Source organism: Scyliorhinus torazame, chromosome 11, assembly GCF_047496885.1.
Source record: "Scyliorhinus torazame isolate Kashiwa2021f chromosome 11, sScyTor2.1, whole genome shotgun sequence".
Taxonomy (NCBI): Eukaryota; Metazoa; Chordata; class Chondrichthyes; order Carcharhiniformes; family Scyliorhinidae; genus Scyliorhinus; species Scyliorhinus torazame.
This window is the reverse complement of record NC_092717.1, coordinates 96,302,719-96,323,198: the sequence shown is the minus strand read 5'-3', so window position 1 is coordinate 96,323,198 and position 20,480 is coordinate 96,302,719. Positions and strand designations below refer to the sequence as shown.

The window sequence follows — 20,480 nt, the reverse complement described above, 5'->3', positions numbered from 1 at the left end:
TGGACAACCGCACATTTTTCCACATTGTGCTACAAATATCAATTTTCTTTTTTTTTAATAAACAATTTTATTGAGGTATTTTTGGCATATGAAACAATGACATTGTATAGTACCGTACAAAAGGAAAAGCAAATAACACATGGTGCAAACCCCGACTCTATTCGCGCAAGGACCTGCCTAAACCTACTCTACACAACTAGGCCCCCCTCCCCTGACGATTAATTCTCCGCGAAGAAGTCAATGAATGGCTGCCACCTCCGGGTGAACCCCGATAGTGAACCTCTCAAGGCGAACTTAACCTTTTCCAGACCGAGAAAGCTTGCAATGTCCGATAGCCATGCTTCGGTCTTCGGGGGCTTTGAGTCTCTCCATGCCAACAGTATTCGTCGCCGGGCTACCAGGGAAGCAAAGGCTAGGACGTCGGCCTCCTTCTCCCGGGTCCTCCGACACCCAAAGATTGCCACCTCAGAACTCATTACCACCCCAGTTTTCAAAACCCGGGACATGATGTCCGTGAATCCCTCAAGTATCCCCTGAGTCTAGGGCACGACCAGAACATGTACATGTGATTTGACGGCCCAGCGGCGCATCTGGCACACTTGTCCTCCAGCCCGAAAAATTTACTCATCCGGGCCACCGTTAAGTGGGCCCGGTGCACGACCTTAAACTGGATTAGACTGAGCCTGGCACACGTTGCAGTCGTGTTTACTCTGCCCAGAGCTTCTGCCCAAATACAGTTCTCCATCTCCCCCCCGAGCTCCTTGATGCTCGATCAATAACTCCTGAAGCGAGATTGGAGACAATTGAAGGCTTTATTGGACTAGATGTTTCCCTCAGCAACGCAGATACAGAATGCAGCTGCTGGGGAGACACAGGCTCTTATACTCCGCCTTACTGGGCGGAACCAGCAGGCAGGCTTCACCAATGAAATTGCAGTCTCAGGTACCTCCCACACCAATGGTCCTACAGCAATATTCAGGGTACCGTAATACCCCTAATACCGACTACCACATTCACCCCCTGTTTAAAAAAAAAAGAGTCCAGCGGGGGTGGTGGTCTCGCGTTATACAGTGGTAGAGGTTGAGGTTATGGTGGTACCTGGTATAGATTAGCACAGTGTTTTGCCTCGTTACATGTCACAACTATTTACAGTAATTATTTACAGTCAGAATGAAGCAATTAGTTGATCGGGGGCCCTGGTCGTCCTCTGCGATCGTCGTAGCTTCGGCGGTGATGCAGGCACCAGCTCGGGCATCTGTGGCACCGGGGGCGTGGCTTCGGCTTCTTCAGCAGCTTCATCACCCCTAGATGGGACCAGTGGAAGGACCGATCCACCTGGGAAGGGGGCGACTGTGGGGTGCGCCGGTGGGAGGGAGGTGGTGGAGTTGTGGGTGGGGATCCAGCGGTCGTCCTGCTCGAGGCAATGCCCTTGCTGAGCAGGAATTGACGCAGTTCGTTGCTCATGAAGGAGGACCCCCTATCGCTGTGTATGTAGGCGATGAAACCAATCACGTTCAGGAAGTACGTGTTGCGGTCGTTGGAGGGAGGGGCCCTTTGAAGTCCATACTGAGGCATTCCCACTTAAGGTTCATGTCATCAGTCTTTGTATCCTCTGCTCTCATTAGTTCTTTGTAAATATCTGAGACTCTACCCTCACCTACCTTTCCCCTAGAAACTACCCTGTCCTGCCTCCCCTTTCGCGGGAGACGTGGGAAGGACGGTACCAGTCTGCGCACGAAATCCCGCACCTGTAAGTATCTAAAGTCATTCCCTCCTGCCAGCCCAAACTTCTCCAATGCCCTCATGCTCGAAAAGCTCCCTTCCAGGAACAGATCACCCACCCTCACAATCCCCGCCCTCCGCCACAGTCGATACCCACCGTCCATGTTCCCCGGGGCAAATCGGTGATTGCCGCAGATTGGGGTCCACACCGATGCTCTCACTTACCCTATATGCCTCCTCCACTGGCCCCAGATCCGCAAAGACGCCACCACTATACGGCTGGTGGAGTACCGTGCCGGCGGGAGTGGCAGAGGCGCCGTAACCAGGGCTGCCAAACTGGTGCCCCCGCACGATGCAGCCTCCATCCACTCCCAGACCGACCCTGTGCCCACCATCCATTTCCTTATCATCGCTATGTTGGCCGCCCAGTAGTAGTTGCTAAATTTCGGCAACGCAAGCCCCCTTTCCCCTCTGCTCCTTTCGAGCATCACCTTCCTCACCCGAGGGGACCTCCCCGCCCAGACAAATCCCAGGATAATTTTATTCAGCCTCTTAAAGAAGGACCTCGGGATGAAAATTGGGTGACGCTTAAATATGAACAAGAATCTCGGAGGAATCGTCACCTTGACAGTCTGCACCCTCCCCGCTAGTGACAGTGGGAGCACATCCCAACTCCGAACCTCCTCCCTCACTTGTTCCACCAATTGGGACAGGTTGAGCTTATGAAACCTGCCCCAGTCCTTTGCCACCTGTATCCCCAAGTATCTAAAGCTTTCTCCTACCAGCCTGAGCGGCAACCCCTTCAGTCTACTCTCCTGCCCCCTCGCCTGAATTACGAACAACTTGCTCTTAGCCCTGTTCAAATTATATCCTGAAAACCGGCCAAATTCCCTCAGGATTTCCATGATACCGTCCATCCCCGCCATTGGGTTCGCTACATATAACAACAGGCCATCCGCGTATAACAAGACTTTATCCCCTCCCCGGACCAGCCCTTTCCAGTCCTTTGAAGCTCCCAGAGCAATTGCCAGCGGCTCTATGGCCAGCGCGAACAGCAGTGGGGAGAGAGGGCAGCCCTGTCTTGTCCCGCGGTGTAGTCTGAAGTAATCTGATGTCGTCCTGTTCGTCCTTACACTAGCCTCTGGGGCCTGGTATAACAGCCTAACCCAGTCAATGAACCCCTCCCCGAACCCAAGCCTTCCCAGCACCTCCCACAGATAGTCCCACTCGACCCGGTCGAAAGCCTTTTCCACATCCATAGCTGTCACTATCTCTGCCTCCCTGCTCTCCGGGGGAATCATGATCACATTAAGCAGCCTTCTTAGATTGGCCGCCAGTTGCCTACCCTTTACGAACCCAGTTTGGTCCTTTGCAATTACGTCCGGTACACAGTCCTCAATTCTAGTTGCCAAGATCTTGGCCAGTAATTTAGCGTCTTTGTTGATCAAAGAGATCGGCCTTTAAGATCCACAGCCCTCCGGCTCTTTATCCCGTTTCAGAATAAGCGAAATAGTGGCCTGCGCCATCGTTGGGTGTAGGACCCCACTGTCTCTTGCCTCGTTAAAAACCCTGACTAGCACCGGCCCCACTATCTCGGCAAACTTTTTGTAAAACTCCACCGAATACCCATCCGGCCCCGGGGTTTTACCTGACTGCATGGCTTTCAGGCCCCCCAGTACCTCTTCGATCCCAACCAGGGCCCCCAGTCCGTTTACCAACCCCTTACCCACTCTTGGGAAGGTCAGCCCGTCCAGGAATCGTTTCATCCCCTCCAATCCCCTGGGGGGTTCCGAAGTGTATAGCTTACTATAAAAGTCCCTAAACACCTTGTTCAGCCCTGCCGGGTCCCCCACCAGATTTCCCTCCCCATCCGCTATCCTTCCTATTTCCCTAGCCGCTTCTCTCTTCCTTAGTTGTTACGCGAGCATTCTGCTGGCCTTCTCTCCATGTTCATAAATCGCACCTTTTGATTTTCTAAGCTGCTCTACAGCCTTGCCTGTAGTCAGCACCATGAACTCGGCCTGCAGCCTCTGTCGTTTCCTGAGTAACTCTGGCCTCGGGGACTCGGTGTAGCTCCTGTCTGTCCGTAAAATTTCCTGAACCAGTCGGTGCGTTTCTGCCCTGTCTGTCCTGTCCCTATGGACCCGGATTGAGATCAGCTCCCCTCTCACCACTGCCTTCAGTGCCTCCCAGAGCACCGCTGCTGAGACTTCTCCGGAATCATTTACCTGCAGGTAATTCTGCATGCATTTCCAGAGTCTCTCACACACCGCCTCGTCCGCCAGCAGCTCAACTTCCAACCTCCATTGTGGGCGCTGGAAGCTATCCTTACAAATCCGTAGTTCTACCCAGTACGGAGAATGGTCCGATATGGTAATTGCTGAATATTCTGCCCCCATCATCCCGGCCAGCAAGTCCCTACTCATGGCAAAGAAATCAATTTGGGAATACACCTCATGGACGTGGGGGTAGTATGAAAAATCCCTCGCCGATGGCCGGCTAAATCTCCACGGATCAGCTCCCCCCATTTGCTCCATAAACCCTCTCAGTTCCTTTGCCATCCCTGGCAACCTGCCCGTTTTTGAAGACGACCGACCCAGGCTCGGGTCCAGGACTGTGTTAAAGTCCCCACCCATGATCAGTTTGCGTGATTCCAAGTCGGGGATCTTCCCTAGCAACCTCCTGATAAAATCCACATCGTCCCAATTAGGGGCATACGCACTGACCAAGCCTGCTCTCACCCCTTCGAGCTTACCCCTAACCATAACAAATCTGCCGCCCCCGTCTGCAACTGTACTCTCCGCCTCAAATTGAACCGTTTTATTAATCAGGATCGCCACACCCCTAGTCTTTGTGTCGAGCCCCGAATAAAAGACCTGACTAACCCAGCCCTTCCTCAACCTAACCTGGTCTGCCGCTTTCAGGTGCGTCTCCTGCAGCATGTCTACGTCCGCCTTCAGAACCCTCTTCACTGGCCCATTTAGCCCTCTAACATTCCAGGTGAACAGCCTGGTTGGGGGGCACTTCGCCCCCCTTTGCCGATCAGCTATCCCCTTTCCTTGGCCAGCCTCCCAGCCATGTGTCGCACTTCCTCTGACCCGCCTCCTCGCCGGCTCCACCCATGACCTCCTCACTGTTGCCATGTCCAGTTTCCATCTTCGTCAGCAGATCAGCTCCCCCCCACCCCCCCAGTAACACCATCCTACCACCTAACCCCTGCTCTAGTCTAACTGTATGAATCCCCCCCACCAAGCTTCCGTTGACTAGCCCACCCAGCTAGCCTGGTGGCTCCCCGCTTCGGCGCCAACGCGTCTCTCACCCATTGTTCCCTGGCTTCCCTCGCCCCGGCCCATCCATACCACTTCCCCAAACCAGCCCTGCTTATACACATTCTCTATACACGTCAAAGACATCCCCTACAATAGTGCAATTTAGATCAAACAGATAGAGATAAGAAGTACCAGGCACTCTCAGCCCTTCCCCTCCACACGCAGAAAAAGATTTCAAAACATTCCCCCAAAACTCCCATCATAACCACATCTTTTTAGCTATTTACTTTTTTATTTTCCCCCTACCAAACCTCCAACCAAACAAGAGACCCCAAAAAGGAAACATTTAGGGAAACCACAAAAAAGAACAAGAAAAACACATCGCAACCAAAATACATCAACCTAAAAAGGTCAAAAAACCGAAAAGAATGATCCAAGCATGCAGGCATCTCTCCAAGCGAGAGAGAAACAAAATAGACGTAAAAGTTCTACCATGAGTCTTGGCGACCTCAGCACTCGGGTCTTGGTAAACACGCAGGATGTTCGTGTCCTAGGTACAGCTTCATGTGCTCTTGGCCCATTGCCGAACCCGCTCCTTGTCCAGGTACCTGTGGAACCAGACCACCATCGCTCGTGCAGGATCCCCTCGTCGCAGCTGCCTCACTTACACTCTGTATGCCCTGTCCACCTCCGGCGGGCGAGGGAACACCTTGTTCCCCAGCAGCTTCTGGAACATATCTGCCACATACGCGGCAGCATCCGGCCCCTTAGCCCCCTCCAGGAGGCCAACAATTCTTACATTCTGCCGGCGAGATCTGTTGTCCAGCTCCTACAGCCTATCCAGGTGCATTTTCTGCTGATCCCTCAGCCTCCGAATCTCCATGTCTGCCACCGTTTAAAAGTCTGCCTGCTCCTCCACCGCCTTCTCCAGCTTCTGGAGCTTCTCAGCCTGATCATCCAGCCTTTTTTCCAATCGGTCCATCGACTTCTGGAGCGGCTCCAAATTATCGCGCTTCAAAGCTGAAAAGCCCTCCTGCATGGCCTGTAGCAGCTGCTCCATTGTAGGCTGGGCAGTGGGCGCCTTGCTCTAGACATCGGCTATATTGGTCTCTCTTTCAGCCTCCACCGTGCCCTTGTTTGACCACTTCTTCTGCTGTTTACGGTCCCTCCGGCTTCTTAAGTCCATACAACTCTGTATGGATTCAGTGCCTGAGTACTATTGCTTTCTAGTTCCGCGCTCAAAAGCGCAAAAAAGTCGAGTGAAAAGGTCCAAAAGTCCAACCGAAACAGGAGCCACCAAATGTGCGACCTACTCCCTCATAGTCGCCACCGAAGGTCATAGTCGCCACCGGAAGCACAAATGCCAATTTTCTGCCGACTCACTTAACCTATCGAAACCCCTTTGCAGACTCTTTGTATCCTCCCCACAAATTGTATCCTCCTCCATCACATTCTCAAGTGCAACGATTGATGGATGATAAATACTGGCCTTGGTAGCGATGCCCATTTCTCGAGGATGTATAAAAAGAATAACAAGACAAGAAACTGGGACAGTTTGCTAAAAGATTAAACCAAGCACTGCCACAAAATTGAACAAAGATTGCAACAACACAATGTGAACTGGTAGCATGAATTTCATTTAAATTATATTTTAGGGCCATACATTGTTGGAATGATCTAGTCTGTGACCAGAAATATTTTTCTCCTGTGTGGTTGCATTTGCATAGATTATTTTCATAATTGTATTTTTACAATGCATTATACTTTAGCAAGAAATAAGATTGCAATTTAAATAGTTTTCAATAAACAACCAGTTTGAAAGAAATATTTTTATACCACATAACTGAATGTTACCCATTGATAGAGTGCTCTCACTTGACCTAATGCGCATGGAGTAGGTAGTTCACCATGGTAACCCTGGTCTTCAGACGTTCAAGGCAGTAAATTATTTGAATCCTTTCTATATAATACTTTTATTGGGTCTGCAATTGAAATGTCACGCTTCACGAACAGAAAAGCTAGTAATTTCTTGTGGGTGATTAAACTACCTCTATAATACATGAGAGTGGGTGAAACTCTAATGCTGCTGGTTGAAATAAGGTTCAGTTTTTCTTTGTAAAATGCTATCACAGGCATACTTACCAGGTTGCTTTGTTTCACATTGCGGTTGCTAATATTTTGATAGATTTTTGAATGAATGTACTATATTATCAGCACTGTCATAACATAGCTAGAGAAGTAAAGTGTGCCTTTTTTAATTTCTAAAAATATAATTTGGCAGAAGTCAACATAAAACCCATAATAACTGTAACAATCAAACAGTCTTTTATGCAGAAACACTTCTTACTTTTTTTAAAAGAGAATAATTGGAAAATATATTACACCCTGCCTGATTTAATGATGAATGTAAGTGCCTGAAGAGCTTTTTCAAATTTATGTAAAGTTCATTTTAAATTTCAGATTATTGCAAACAAAACATCGTCTCATATTATACTGATAGTAATCATTCTTCTAAAAATCTTTATCAGATTTCCCAATATCTCCCAAATGTACCTTTAATCTGCTGATTTAAAGAACTGGTCAAAATCCTTCCCCACCTTTACTCCTTTTCCACCTCCCCTCCCACCCCCCCATTCTCCTATCATGGTCCACATGGGAAAATCCATGACTTTTCTCTTGTTTCCTTTGTACTGTCTCCTTCTGTAGCACACTAGGTGCCTGTGCCTCATACCCCACCCCTTCTCCACCTTGCTTCTTTGGCATGCCTTATCCATGTGCGGCAGGATAGCACAGGTTCACGGGTTCGATTCCTGAGCACTCCAGTTTCCTCCCACAAGTCCCGAAAGATGTTCTGTGTTAGGTGAATTGGACATTCTGAATTCTCCCTCAATGTACCAAACAGGCGCCAGAGTGTGGTGACTAGGGGATTTTCATGTGAGCCTACTTGTGACAATAATAAAAAACATTAAAAAAAATCTTCCTTCATCCTACCTTACTCTGCTGTTTCCCTGTGCCGCACCCGGCAGCCATTACTGCAAAACACTCATTCCTATCATACCACCGTCCATCTGAAAGAGCGTAAATTAAGCAGGGAATCTGAACCTACAAAGAACAAATCAAAATAAAAAATGGATGAAAGCAGCAGATGACAAAATGAAGGGAAAGAGAAACAGCAAAGAAGTGAGAGACATCAAAAGAGTAGAAAGAATCCAGAATGCACAGCTGAGGGAGATGCTTCCTCTGCTTCTTTGTTGTTTAAATCATAAGGGATGCACGAGTCATACTACAATTATCAAACAGTTGAAAAGACACTACCAAAAACGCTGAAAAAAATAAGGTCATTTCAATCCTCAAAACACGGCAATAATGTTACATTTTGTAAAACCAATTTGAAGATGTCTGTCCTCATTTTCTAATGAAATTAAGTTGGGATATGTATATGCTAGATTAATTTCTAATATGGCTTCTATATTATGTTATTCTCTAAGTCTGAATAAAGATTGTAGACTTCCAGTTAACACAAATACTTTATTCAGTGGGTTTGTTCTGTTTCCAGAGCTCAACTAGATATAATAGTCAAGAGGTATGACCAGTGAAGCTAAGGTAAACTGCCTATGCTGAGCTGTCTCTGTCTGCTGCTGCTCACTAGCGTTGTGCTTCTGAAAGAGGCAGATCCTCCCTTGGGCTGGACCCTTTATACCCATCTCTGATGCTGCCCTCTAGTGATGCTGTGGCTGTTACATCTGTGCTGTGGTCCCTGGTGTATGTGCAGTTGTATGTACAGATGTACAGATCACTACATCTCCCCCCCCCCCTTTTATTTGACATGTTTTCTAGACTGGCCTCAAGAAAACTGTACATAACAAGTGGTGAGAATATGCAAATCTGCACACTGTGAAAATGATAAAAGTAATACAGTGTGGCGAGGAACGTCCTGTGGACAAATGGACTTGGTCAAGTCCAGTGTGGGAAATACTGGCGTTATAGGTCGAATCTCTAATAGATCCCGGCGGTTACGGCGAAAAAGTACTCCCGCTGACGATTTGTCAATGTAGGACCGCGGTGGCTCCTGCCTGATCACCGTGGCTTAGCTCAGACCATCTGCCTTGTGGGTCCCTGATTCTGACAATGTCACCAATTGTCAGCGGCTTGAGTGGAATCGCATGTTGATCATAGTATCGTTTTTGGAGCGGAGTGCCCGCATTTAGTTGAGAACCAGTGCGTTGCCGGGGTCTCGGAATTGCATTGCCGGCAGGGTTGTCCGGATGTCTCTGCCGAAGAGCAATTGCGCTGGCGACAGTCCTGAGCTCAATGGGGTTGCTCGGTACGATAACAGAGCTAAGTTGATGTCGGAACGTGACTCGGTTGCCTTGCTGATGAGTTGTTTAATGATGTGGACACCTGTTTCCCCTGTTCCATTTGATTGTGGGTAGCGATTCTGTGTCGCACCGTTGTCTGACCTCGACTTTTCCCTGTGTTTGTGGTATTGATTCTGTATGTCGTTGTTTGTGAAAGCTGTTTTGCTTGTTTGTTCTGGAGCAGATGTGAATTCTGATTTGTTATGCTCTAGATGTAGCATAAGCAGCTTCCTTGTGGTGCACTTGACAAAGGAAGGATCAGAAGTGGAGATAACTTCAACACGCTTATTAAACTATTTATACTTCTATTACTCGGGTTCGACACTACTGCTAATCCTACTATAGCTACCCAGGCTGACTAACCAGTCTGCCACAATCCACGTGGTGGGAGTGATATTGAATCAACCCTGTGTCTGTACTCACTGACTGTCTCCACTGGAAAGAGGCAGATCATGTGTGTGGTCTCCTTTATATTTGGGTTGGTGTCATGTCCTCCTGTGGTCGTGTCACCTCTGTGTGTATCATGAATGTCCATTGATCGTGTCCTATCTAACTGATCTATTGGTTGAGTGTGTGTGTGATGTCTCTGGTGCTCCCTCTAGTGTCTAGCTAGCCTACATGTATTTACATTGATGCGCATCACCACAAATTTGTGAGATTCTTTATCATGCCATGGCATGTTTGTAGTGATGTCATTGTTTCGCAGTGTGCTGTGGCATTGTCCTTCACGTGCAGAGTTGTACCATGTTGTACAAGCCGTTGTTTCATTTTTGTGGTTTCTGTCATTTCTGTCTTTGTTGTTTTGGTTCTCGTTCTTGTTGTTTTTGTCGTTTATGTCTTGGTTGTTTTCGTTGGCATTCTTATTGTTTTCGTTCTTGTTGGTCTTTTTGTTGCGCTTGTTGGTTCTGTTTTCGTTGTTTTCGCTTTTATTCTTGTTCTTTTTCTTGTCGTACTTGTTGTTTCTGGGATGCTCCTTGTTGCTTTTGTCGTTCTTGTTGCGCTGCATGTTGTTGTTCCTGTTGTTCTTGTTTCAGCAGTGCTGCTTGCGGTTTTTGTTGTTCTTGTTGCGCTCAATGAGTGTACCATGTGGATGATTTGAGTCATTGTCGCAGTTATTGGTGTCCGTGTCCTTTGTGGTATCTGCTACATTGAGCGTTTCTTCTTGAGAATTGTGAGAATGATCTGATATTGCATTGGTGCTGGTGACATCTGTCATTTGTGGTGGATTCGATTCCTCTTCTTTGCTTCCTTGGTACTCCTCTTCTAGAGTCATTTCTGGTTCACTCGAATCATCATTGATTTCTAGGTGCTCCTCTTTTGGAGTCATTTCAGGTTCACTTGAATCATCATTGATTTCTAGGTGCTCCTCTTTTGGAGTCATTTCAGGTTCACTTGAATCATCACTGATTTCTAGGTGCTCCTCTTTTGGAGTCATTTCAGGTTCACTTGAATCATCATTAATCTCTTTGTCCTCCTTTTCTGGAGTCAAAATCTTCACGATTTCATTTTGTTGTGGGTTGTGGTGCTCCTTTCCTGAAGTCACAATCTTCAGGATTTCTATTGACCTGGTCTCTGTGGACTCTTGGTGCTCCTCTTCTGGAGTCAAAATCTTCAGGATTTCTATTGACGTGGTCTCTCTGGACTCTTGGTGCTCCTCTTTTGGAGTCAAAATCTTCAGGATTTCTATTGACGTGGTCTCTCTGGACTCTTGGTGCTCCTCTTCTGGAGTCAAAATCTTCAAGATTTCTATTGACGTGGTCTCTCTGGACTCTTGGTGCTCCTCTTTTGGAGTCAAAATCTTCACGATTTCTTTTGGCGTGGTCTCTCTGGACTCATGAGTAGCCGTCCTCTGATTGTTGAGTGCTTCTGTGCAGACAAGCTGAGATATGTCAGTCTCGCTGTGATCCTGCATATCCTGTATGGGAATTGTGATTTCTTCATCACTTGTCTCACATACAGTGGGTAGACATTCAGTGTCTTCTTGTTGGTTAAATGAGCTGGGTAGACTTTTATAGTCTTCTTCTGGTGGCTCAAATAAGCTTGACAGATCTTCATGGTCTTGTTCATGCATGGCATTCGCTATGCAGTGTTTGCTTGCTTTTTTGAGTCTGTCACCAAGCTGTCTGTGGAGGCTTGCGTCACTCTCTTTGTGGAGGCTTGTGTCGCTCTCTTTGTGGAGGCTTGTGTCGCTCTCTTTGTGGAGTCCTTCATCGCTCTCTCTGTGGAGTCTGTCATCGCTCTCTCTCTGGAGTCTGTCATCGCTCGCTCTGTGGAGTCCTTCATCGCTCTCTCTGTGGAGTCTGTCATCGCTCTCTCTGTGGAGTCTGTCATCACTCTCTGTGGAGTCTGTCATCGCTCTCTGTGGAGTCGTGTAGTGTTCTCGTTGTAGAGTCGATCTGTGCTCTCTCAATGGAGTTGTTCTGTGCTCTCTCAGTGGAGTTGTTCCCTGCTCTCTGTGTGGCATCGTCTTCGCCTTGGGTATTGCAGTCATCCAATGTATCGACGATCTGCCATGGCACCATGGTATTGGATTCATCTACCATGAGAGGAGTCGTTTTGAGCTTTTCAACCGTGTTGCTGATGCTGTGATCAGGATCTCCGAACAACTCAGCCATGTCTGAGCAGTATTGTGTGAATTGTTCGATAGACAAATCATCACTTTTTGTTTCGGAATTGTGATCGTTCTCTTCATGTTCAATGAACAAATCATCTTGTGTGGAGGTTGGGACCCTTCGTGGTGCGTGGACCACTCTCTGTTTCTTGGCGTCAGGCCGCAGCATAATCCTGCACTCACAAGTCGGGATGCCATATATGCTGGGCTGAAGATTCCCCAATCCGAAGAACTCATCGTCGGGGTCGTCACCTCTAGTTGCGATTCGGATTTGGTACTGGGGTAGCCATCTCCCAAGATGAAATCTTCGTCTGAGTCATAGTCCACAGACCATATCATCTTCTTGGGCGGTGCTAACTGCTTGTTCCACGGTGTTGTGAAAGTTATTTTCAACTGCTGGTGTAAGTTCTGGCATTGTTCTGTCTTTTGAGGCAAGAAAATTGGGTTTTGCAGCTTTAAATTTCTTTTTGTTCATTTTCGTGCATTTCCCTTTTAAGTGGGCGTGGTCTTGGTCCTCTGATGTCATGACGCTTGTGACATCATGCATAGGACTCGATTGCCCATGCGCACTCCGAGTTTTCTGTACTGTGCGCTCTTTTCGCAAATGTGCATGAATGGCTCCTTTCTCAAGATTGCTGCCACTCAGAACCTCCGTCATTCTCCGATTCAAACCTGCCTCCGCCTCGTGGTGAGTGTTCATGCCATTTTTACCGATATTGTTTTCTAAATGATGATTCTGTGTTTGTAGAGACTCAAAGTATTGATTTTGTTTTTGTTCATAAGAAAGGCATTTTTGTATAGCGATTTCTAGAGTTAGATGCTTATATTGTGAAAGTTCTTCCCTCAAATTTTTATCAGATTGTCCAGAGGTTAATTGATCCTTTAACATCGTGTCTCTGAAATCAGCATAATCACAGCCTTGTGGTATTAACTTGAGATTTGTAATAAAATCAGAGATGGGCCCTCCGTTTCTCTGACAGGAGTTAAATCTTTCCAGCATCTCACCAGACAGACTATTACAGAATTCATCAAATTTTTGGAGTATAACGTCTACTTTGGTGTTGTCTTCACTTTCTAAGAAATTAAAGCAATTATAGATTTCTCTAGCTTCATGCCCTCCTGTTGAGAGTAGTAGGGCTATTTTCATTGCGTCAGAGGCAGTGCTTAAATCATTAGCTGTGATAAATATTTGGAATAGCTGTTCAAACATTTTCCAGTTATAACTTAAATTACCGGTTGTTTCCAGCTGCCATGGAGTTCCAACAAGTTCCATCGAATCAGTTAGTCGTTGAGGATACATTTGCTGCGAGGTCTTCCACAGTCGAATATCCGGTTTCAGTTTTTCTTCTCTTGCTGGTGCCTAGCTAGCTTTCTGAAATCACTCCTGGTACCATATGTTATTCTCTAAGTCTGAATAAAGATTGTAGACTTCCAGTTAACACACATACTTTATTCAGTGGGTTCGTTCTGTTTCCAGAGCTCAACTAGATATAATACAGTCAAGAGGTATGACCAGTGAAGCTAAGGTAAACTGCCTATGCTGAGCTGTCTCTGTCTGCTGCTGCTCACTAGCCTTGTGCTTCTGAAAGAGGCGGATCCTCCCTTGGGCTGGACCCTTTATACCCATCTCTGATGCTGCCCTCTAGTGATGCTGTGGCTGTTACATCTGTGTTGTGGTCCCTGGTGTATGTGCAAATGTATGTGCAGATGTACAGATTACTACATATATTATTGAAAGAATCTAGTATTTGGGTGTTTTTTTTATTGATGCTGAGTGATTTTAGTTTTATTGTCGGACAGATTTGATGACAGTGGGAAAACAGTGTGCAATTGTATGCATTTGCCGTTGCTCCAAGCTACTGCTGTATTTGTGCAAATCAAATATGTGTGGTTATTGTGAAGTCCCATTTACAACAACTTTGTCACTGGATGTAACTATCCCCAAGTCCATAAAGGTCAAAAGTAATGGAATTGCTTTGCTGGCTTGTATTACGTGCTTGGTATCACCTTCAGCAGTATTTTGGTTAGAAATAGCCAATTAAACTTCTTCACAGTAATATCAGAAAAATTTCTGAGTGTTATTTTGGACGCGATTGATGGGCTCAACAGTTGCATTGATGAGATCAGGACCCGTATTTAACAGCACTTAGTGCCAGAAATGAGCCCCATGAGTTTCTCACCATTACTGGCTGCCTTGCTGTCAGATTCACCAGACTCTCATCTCGCCGCTAACAAGAAGGAACTGCTTTTAAACATTTCCTCGCCACTCACTCGAGTCAACATACGAGCATGGCAGCGTGCAGACCTGCTCCTCGCTTTGGGGATGCCAACCTCATAAGGCTTCTCGATGCTGTGGATGCGAGATGGGATATCCTATTCCCCCGAGGGGGTCGGTGGCCAGCAGCGGGCCACCAATACTGCTTGTGAGGCAACGGCAGCGGCTGTCATCAGGCAGCATGACCATGAGATCCACCCACTGTACGATGTAGGAAGAAGACCAATGACCTCCACCGAGCTGCAAGGGTAGGTTACCACCTGTCTGCTGGCAGCAGTCCCGCTTGCCACCCCCCAGATCCTCCAACATCGGACCTTTGTGCTTGCTCCTTAGCACCTCCTGGCATCCACCAGTGCAATCCTTTCATTCCCATTGCAATGCCCACATGTACCACCTGCTAAAGACCCCCCCCCCACAATCCATCTAGCAGCAGCTCACAAAGCTCTCTCTTTGTCCCTGTAGGAGAAGATAGCCCGTAATAAGCGGGAAAGGACCAAGATGCGGGATGGAGAACCAGAAATCTTAGTCTTCACTCCCTATGAGGAACGGACCCTGGAAATCGCGGGGTTGACCAAGGAGAGAGCAGTCACAGACAGTGAGGTTGGCCTGTGCTGCAGAGGTGAGGATCCACTGCCCCTTCACCAAGATGATAGTCTGAAGTGAGTTGTTCATGTCAGACAAAATGATCCTTGGGCCATACCGCCCCCCCCCCCCCCCCCCCACCAAACACCACCCAAGAGAACATCTCGGAGGAGAGTTCCGAAGAGACCACCGGCGAGGCATCACTGATATCACTCTGCCTTCCACCAGCGTACAAACACATCTAGGGTGACAATAATGGTCAAGCTTCTGAGGCACAATTTGGTGGACACCACAAAGTTGCTGATGTACATCGGGTGATGGCACAAACATCCAAGGGTGTCAACAGTCGGAGGTCTGCTGGGTCCCAGGACTCTACTGAGTCCTAGTCAGATGCTGAGCCCCTGGACAAGGTGATGCCAAAGCTGATGCAGATGCTAGGACATGGCAGTCAGATTCAGGAGGGGATATCAGCAACATTACAGCAGGTGCATAGTTGATTGGAGGAGTCCCGGAGGCTACGGGCGCAGGAGATGATGCCAACAATGCGTGGCAACATGGACAATACTGCTCGGGTGGCGACTGTAGTGGAAAGCCTAGAGCATGATGTCAGGGTCTGAAGTGGTGGTGTCCAAGGCATGACTCAGTTTGAGACGACCATGGCTGAGGGCCATCACATAATGATGTCCCATTTGCCGAGGCACGTGTCCCAGACGCTGGTGGACATTGCCGGGGCACTGCAGAGCATGGTCTACAACCTGAAGAGATTTTATGTCCCTGGAGGTTCCTGACTCAACCTTTAACTAGTTAGTCACATTGGTCAAGGAACATTTTGTCCCCAGCCCCTTGATCATCCTATAGCAGTACAAATTCAACTCTGCTGTTAGGGACCCAGAAGAGTTCATCACTGCCTTCGTAGTCAGGCTCTGCCAAATGACCAAGCATTGTGAGTTCAGTACAGCACTCAGCGATATTGTTGCATGACGGTTTAGTGTTCAGAATTAACAGCCGCAGCATGAAAGAAAAAACTCTTGGCTGAAACTAAAATCACATTGCACAAAATCAGGCAATGGAGTGCACGGAAAAAGGTACATCTGAGTTTCAAAGTGTGCAAGAGGGGGAAGTGAATCAGTAATAGGGCTACATGGCCATGAGACGTGTGGCGAGATCAATCGGCATAGTAGAGAGCCAGACACGATCCTTGGAACCGGATTGATGTCAGAGAACAGGGAAAAGAATGGGTCATCAATCTAAAATAGATGTATTGCTATCAATGTACGCGAGACCACCCCCAAGGAGTTGCCAATGTCACGAGTTTGTCTATTTTTGTTGCAATCGAAGAGGCCATATCCAGGCACATTGCTGCGTGAGACAGAGCATACCAATGTGAAAAAAAAACCAACAGCAGCAATCCAGAACATCACACTGAACCAAGTGGAGAAGAGCTCTTAAGGAGGAGCACGAAATGTAGCGTCTGAATGGTAACAAAGTAAATAAGACAGTCCCAATCAAAATAATTCTGCAAGTGAGTGGATGTCCCTTGATGATGGAGATCAGGGCAGCACGGTGGCGCAGTGATTATAGCACTGCTGCCTCAAGGCGCCGAGGACCGGAGTTCGATCCTGGCCCTAGGCCACTGTCCGTGAGGAGTTTGCACATACTCCTTGTGTCTGCGTGGGTCCACAACCCAAAGATGTGCAAGGTGGGTGGATTGGTCACGCTAAATTGCCCCTCAGTTGGAAAAAAACATTTATTAAAGAAGATGGGAGTTTGATACCGGGGCATTGGTTATGGTTGTGGGGGAGCTGACATTTGGTTATATTCGAGAAAGGGCTCAGACCCAGAATTTGGGTAGCATGATAGCCAAACTGTCAATCTATATGGGGAAACCTTGAACTTTCTTCGGACCGCCAGTAGCTTACAAACAACAAAAGCCCAGCTGACTTTGATTGTCATAGAAGGGCACAGACTAAGGCAGATGGAAAGGGACTGGCTATAGCAAATTAATCAAAACTGGTTGGAAATCTTAAAAATGTCAAACAGCATTTTTCAAGGCGTCCTTCGAAGATGCGAGTATGTGTCCCCCAATGTGTTAGGCTGGATCAAGTGTGTGAAGGCCAAAATAGATGTCAATCCAGACTCAACACAAAGTTTTTTAGGGCCTGACCAGTCCCTTACGCCCTGGATCAAAAGGTAGGAGCTGAGCTAAAGCAATTAGAGGAACTGGGAATAATTAAACCAGTACAATTTTCCGATAGGAAGCCCTGATATTCGCAGTGCTGCAGCCAGACCGATCACTAAGAATATGTGGGGACTACAAGCTGGCAAGCAGCAAGGCTGCCCAGAATGATAAGTACCTGATCCCCTGAATCAAGGACTTTTACACCAAGCTGGCCGGAGGTTTCATATACTGCAAACTGGACCTCAGCCACGTGCACCTGCAGTTTTGAATTAGACGAAGAGTCCCAAAGGTTTTTCCATGATCAATACACGTAAGGTCCTATTTCAATACACAAGGCTACATTTGGGCATTTCCTCAGCTTGCGCTATTTTCCAGCGCACCATGGAAAATCTCCGTCAGGATATCCCAAAAGTGATGGTCTATCTAGAGGATGTTTTAGTCACTGGAGTCACACACGAAGAGCACTTGTTAAGTTTAGAAGATATATTAAAGAGATTCAGAGATGCTGGCATCCACCTTAAACGTGAGAAATGTACTTTCCAGGCTACTTGGTGTTTTGAGTGGATGCCATAGGTCTACTCCCACTTCAAGAGAAAGTCAAAGCCGCACGAGAACAGGTCGCCCATTCTTCCAATCCCCGCCCGATGCCAGCTCTGGAACCCCCCGTCCATCTTCCCCGGGACAAACCGATGGTTACCCCTGATCGGGGACCACACCGATGATCCCATTGCACCCCGGTGCCGTCTCCACTGGCCCCAGATCCTTCGCGTTGCGGCCACCATCGGGCTCGTGGTATACTTTGTCGGCGAGAGCGGCAGCGGTGCCGTCACCAATGCCCCCCCCCGCTCGTTCCTTTACAGGACGCCATCTCCATCCTCTTCCATGTCGCCCCCTCTCCCTCCATAACCCACTTGCGGATCATCGCCACATTTGCTGCCCAGTAGTAGCTCCCCAGGTTTGGCAGCGCCAACCCTCCTCGGTCCCTACTGCGTTCCAGGAACCCTCTCCTTACTCTCGGGGTCTTATTCGCCAATCAATACATTTACAGACGACAATTCAGAATAACTGACCATAAGCTGCTATTGGGTCTTTTGGAAGAGGACAAACCAATACCCACAATTCTGCCCACGCCAAGGTGCAACATTGGGCCTTGCTGCTAGTGGCCTACAAGTATATTTTCCAACGTAGACCTAGCACCCAAATGCCCAATGCGGACGCATTGAGTTGACTACCCTTGCCAAAGAACTTGGCACCACTTCCAGCACCCCAAGAAATCATCTTGGTGCTGAACTCCTTGGACACCTTGCGGTCCGGTCACATACAAAATTAGAACCAGTGAGATCCGGTCTTATCCAAAGTGAAATGGATGATACAAACAGCTTGACACCACAAGAGGTCCGAACAGTTGAGGCCCTACTTAACCCACAGGGATGAACTCATTTGCGAGGATGGAATAATGCTTTGGGGTTCTCAAACTGTTGCCCTGCTCCCCCAGTGAGGGAATACAGTGCCCATTTGGCTCAAACAAAAATGACAGTGCTGACTTGCGGTTACATCTGGTGGCCGGGAAGTGATAAAGCTATTGAGGAAGTGGTACGGCAATGCATGCCCTGCCAGACTCAACAATCATTACCTGCCTTGGCCAATCTCCACCCCGGGACTGACTGGATTGCCCATGGACTAGACTACATATCGACTTTGCAGATCCTTTCTTGTGCAGGATATTTCTAGTCTTGGTCGACGCTTATTCCAAAAGGCTATCCATAAAAGAGATGGGAACCACGACCTCAGCGGCTACTGTGGACACCTTATGCTGGGTATTCCCCATACAAGACCGACCGGAAGTTATTGTGTCCGATGATGGCACCTCTTTTATTGGGAACTATTTCCAACACTTCGTTCAGACAAACGTAATTTGGCATGCCACAATGGCCCCTTACCACCCTGCATCCAAAGGGCGGGCGGAAAGGGCTGTACAGACTTTATAAATTCCAAAAGAAGCAATCAGACCAACCATTGCACCATCGGGTGGCCAACTTCCTATTGTCCTATAACACGGCTCTCCCCCATGCCACCACAGCGGTCATGATGGCTGAATTGCTTATGGGCCGTCGCCTTAGAACCCATTTGGACTTGATATTTTCAATTGGTGGGGAGGATGGGGGCATGTCTGGCCTCTCAGAAAAATCAACATACTTCACAGGAGAGTGAGAAATCATTCCAGGTGAGTGACCTGGCTCCAGTTTGGAAATTTGCCTAGGGCCCACTCTGGTTGGCCGGTCGAATCGTGTCCCAATCTGCACCCGTATCGTATGTGGCAAATGTCAATTGCAGGGCTGTGTGGAAGCATGTCGACCATATGAGGATCCGGGGAATGGTAACCTCCATTCCAGAACGGATAAGTCCAGCTAATATCCACAACAGTCCTGTGGCTGTTCGAATCCGGAGGGAACTGGGAATTTCAGAGTAAGTCCTGCCAGCAGTCCTGGTGGGAGCTGGTGAGGCGAGCAGCCCTACAGAAGAGCGGTAGTCTCACGAACCATCATCTTCTGCAGACAACAAGACTACCTTGGAGACGGTGGATCTGGCTGAGGTACTAAGGAGGTCCTGAGTACTCTGAGGACACTGAACAGACTTACTCTGTGATGAACTCTTTTCCCTATGTCTCTTGACCTTACATGTAGCACTTGTATATAGCTTTCTTTGTAAAATATAATGACGGACCTAAGGATGGGGGGATGTGATAGCTTGGCCACTTTAAGAGGCTTTGCAGCTCATGTGACCATCTTGGGACCAATCACGCGAGAGTGTGCGAACCCCGACCAATAGTGAGAAAGCATGGGGTCCTGGGAGCAGGGAACGGGCAGTGTGGGCCCTGGTGCTGGGGAGTCTAGAGTTAACCAACATTGCTCTGTGCCTGTTTATAGCTGCCTTTGTCTACTGTTAATAAACCTCTGTTGTTGCTGCTGGAAGTCTCCAGTGTATTGTCTGGAGGCACTACAATGCTACAAAAGACTCTATGGAGCTCAATTTAATTACAAAAGGTGTATTTTAACCTCCTTTAGCTTTTTATACTTAAGCTAATGATTGTAACAATTATATTTATAAAGCCATTATATTTTTTGAAGAACATTATTTGTAAAGAGCTAGCTTTATGCGGATGTACATCCAGGATGCCACATACACTGCTGGACTGCAGATAGGGCAACAAAAATCAGTTCACCCAGACAAATGGAGTGCTGTAAGAAGCACAACCCCATTACAGTTCAAATGTCACTTATAAATAAGTTAACAAAAGTTTTTTTAAATAATCTTTATTAGTGTCACAAGTAGACTTACATTAACTCTGGAATGAAGTTAGTGTGAAAATGCCGTAGTCGCCACACAATGGCGTCTGTTAGGGTACACAGAGGGAGAATCCAGAATGTTCAGTTCACCTAACAAACGCGTCTTTCAGGACTTCTGGGAGGAAATCGGAGCACTT

At 47.6% G+C, this 20,480-nt stretch overlaps 1 protein-coding gene across 6 annotated transcripts in view; it reads left to right on the top strand.

Annotated features, from left to right (window-relative positions):
• The window catches only part of LOC140385401 (uncharacterized), a 649,931-nt gene that overhangs the window by 110,305 nt on the left and 519,146 nt on the right, over window positions 1-20,480 (top strand). The gene's annotated exons all lie outside the window — the stretch shown is intronic.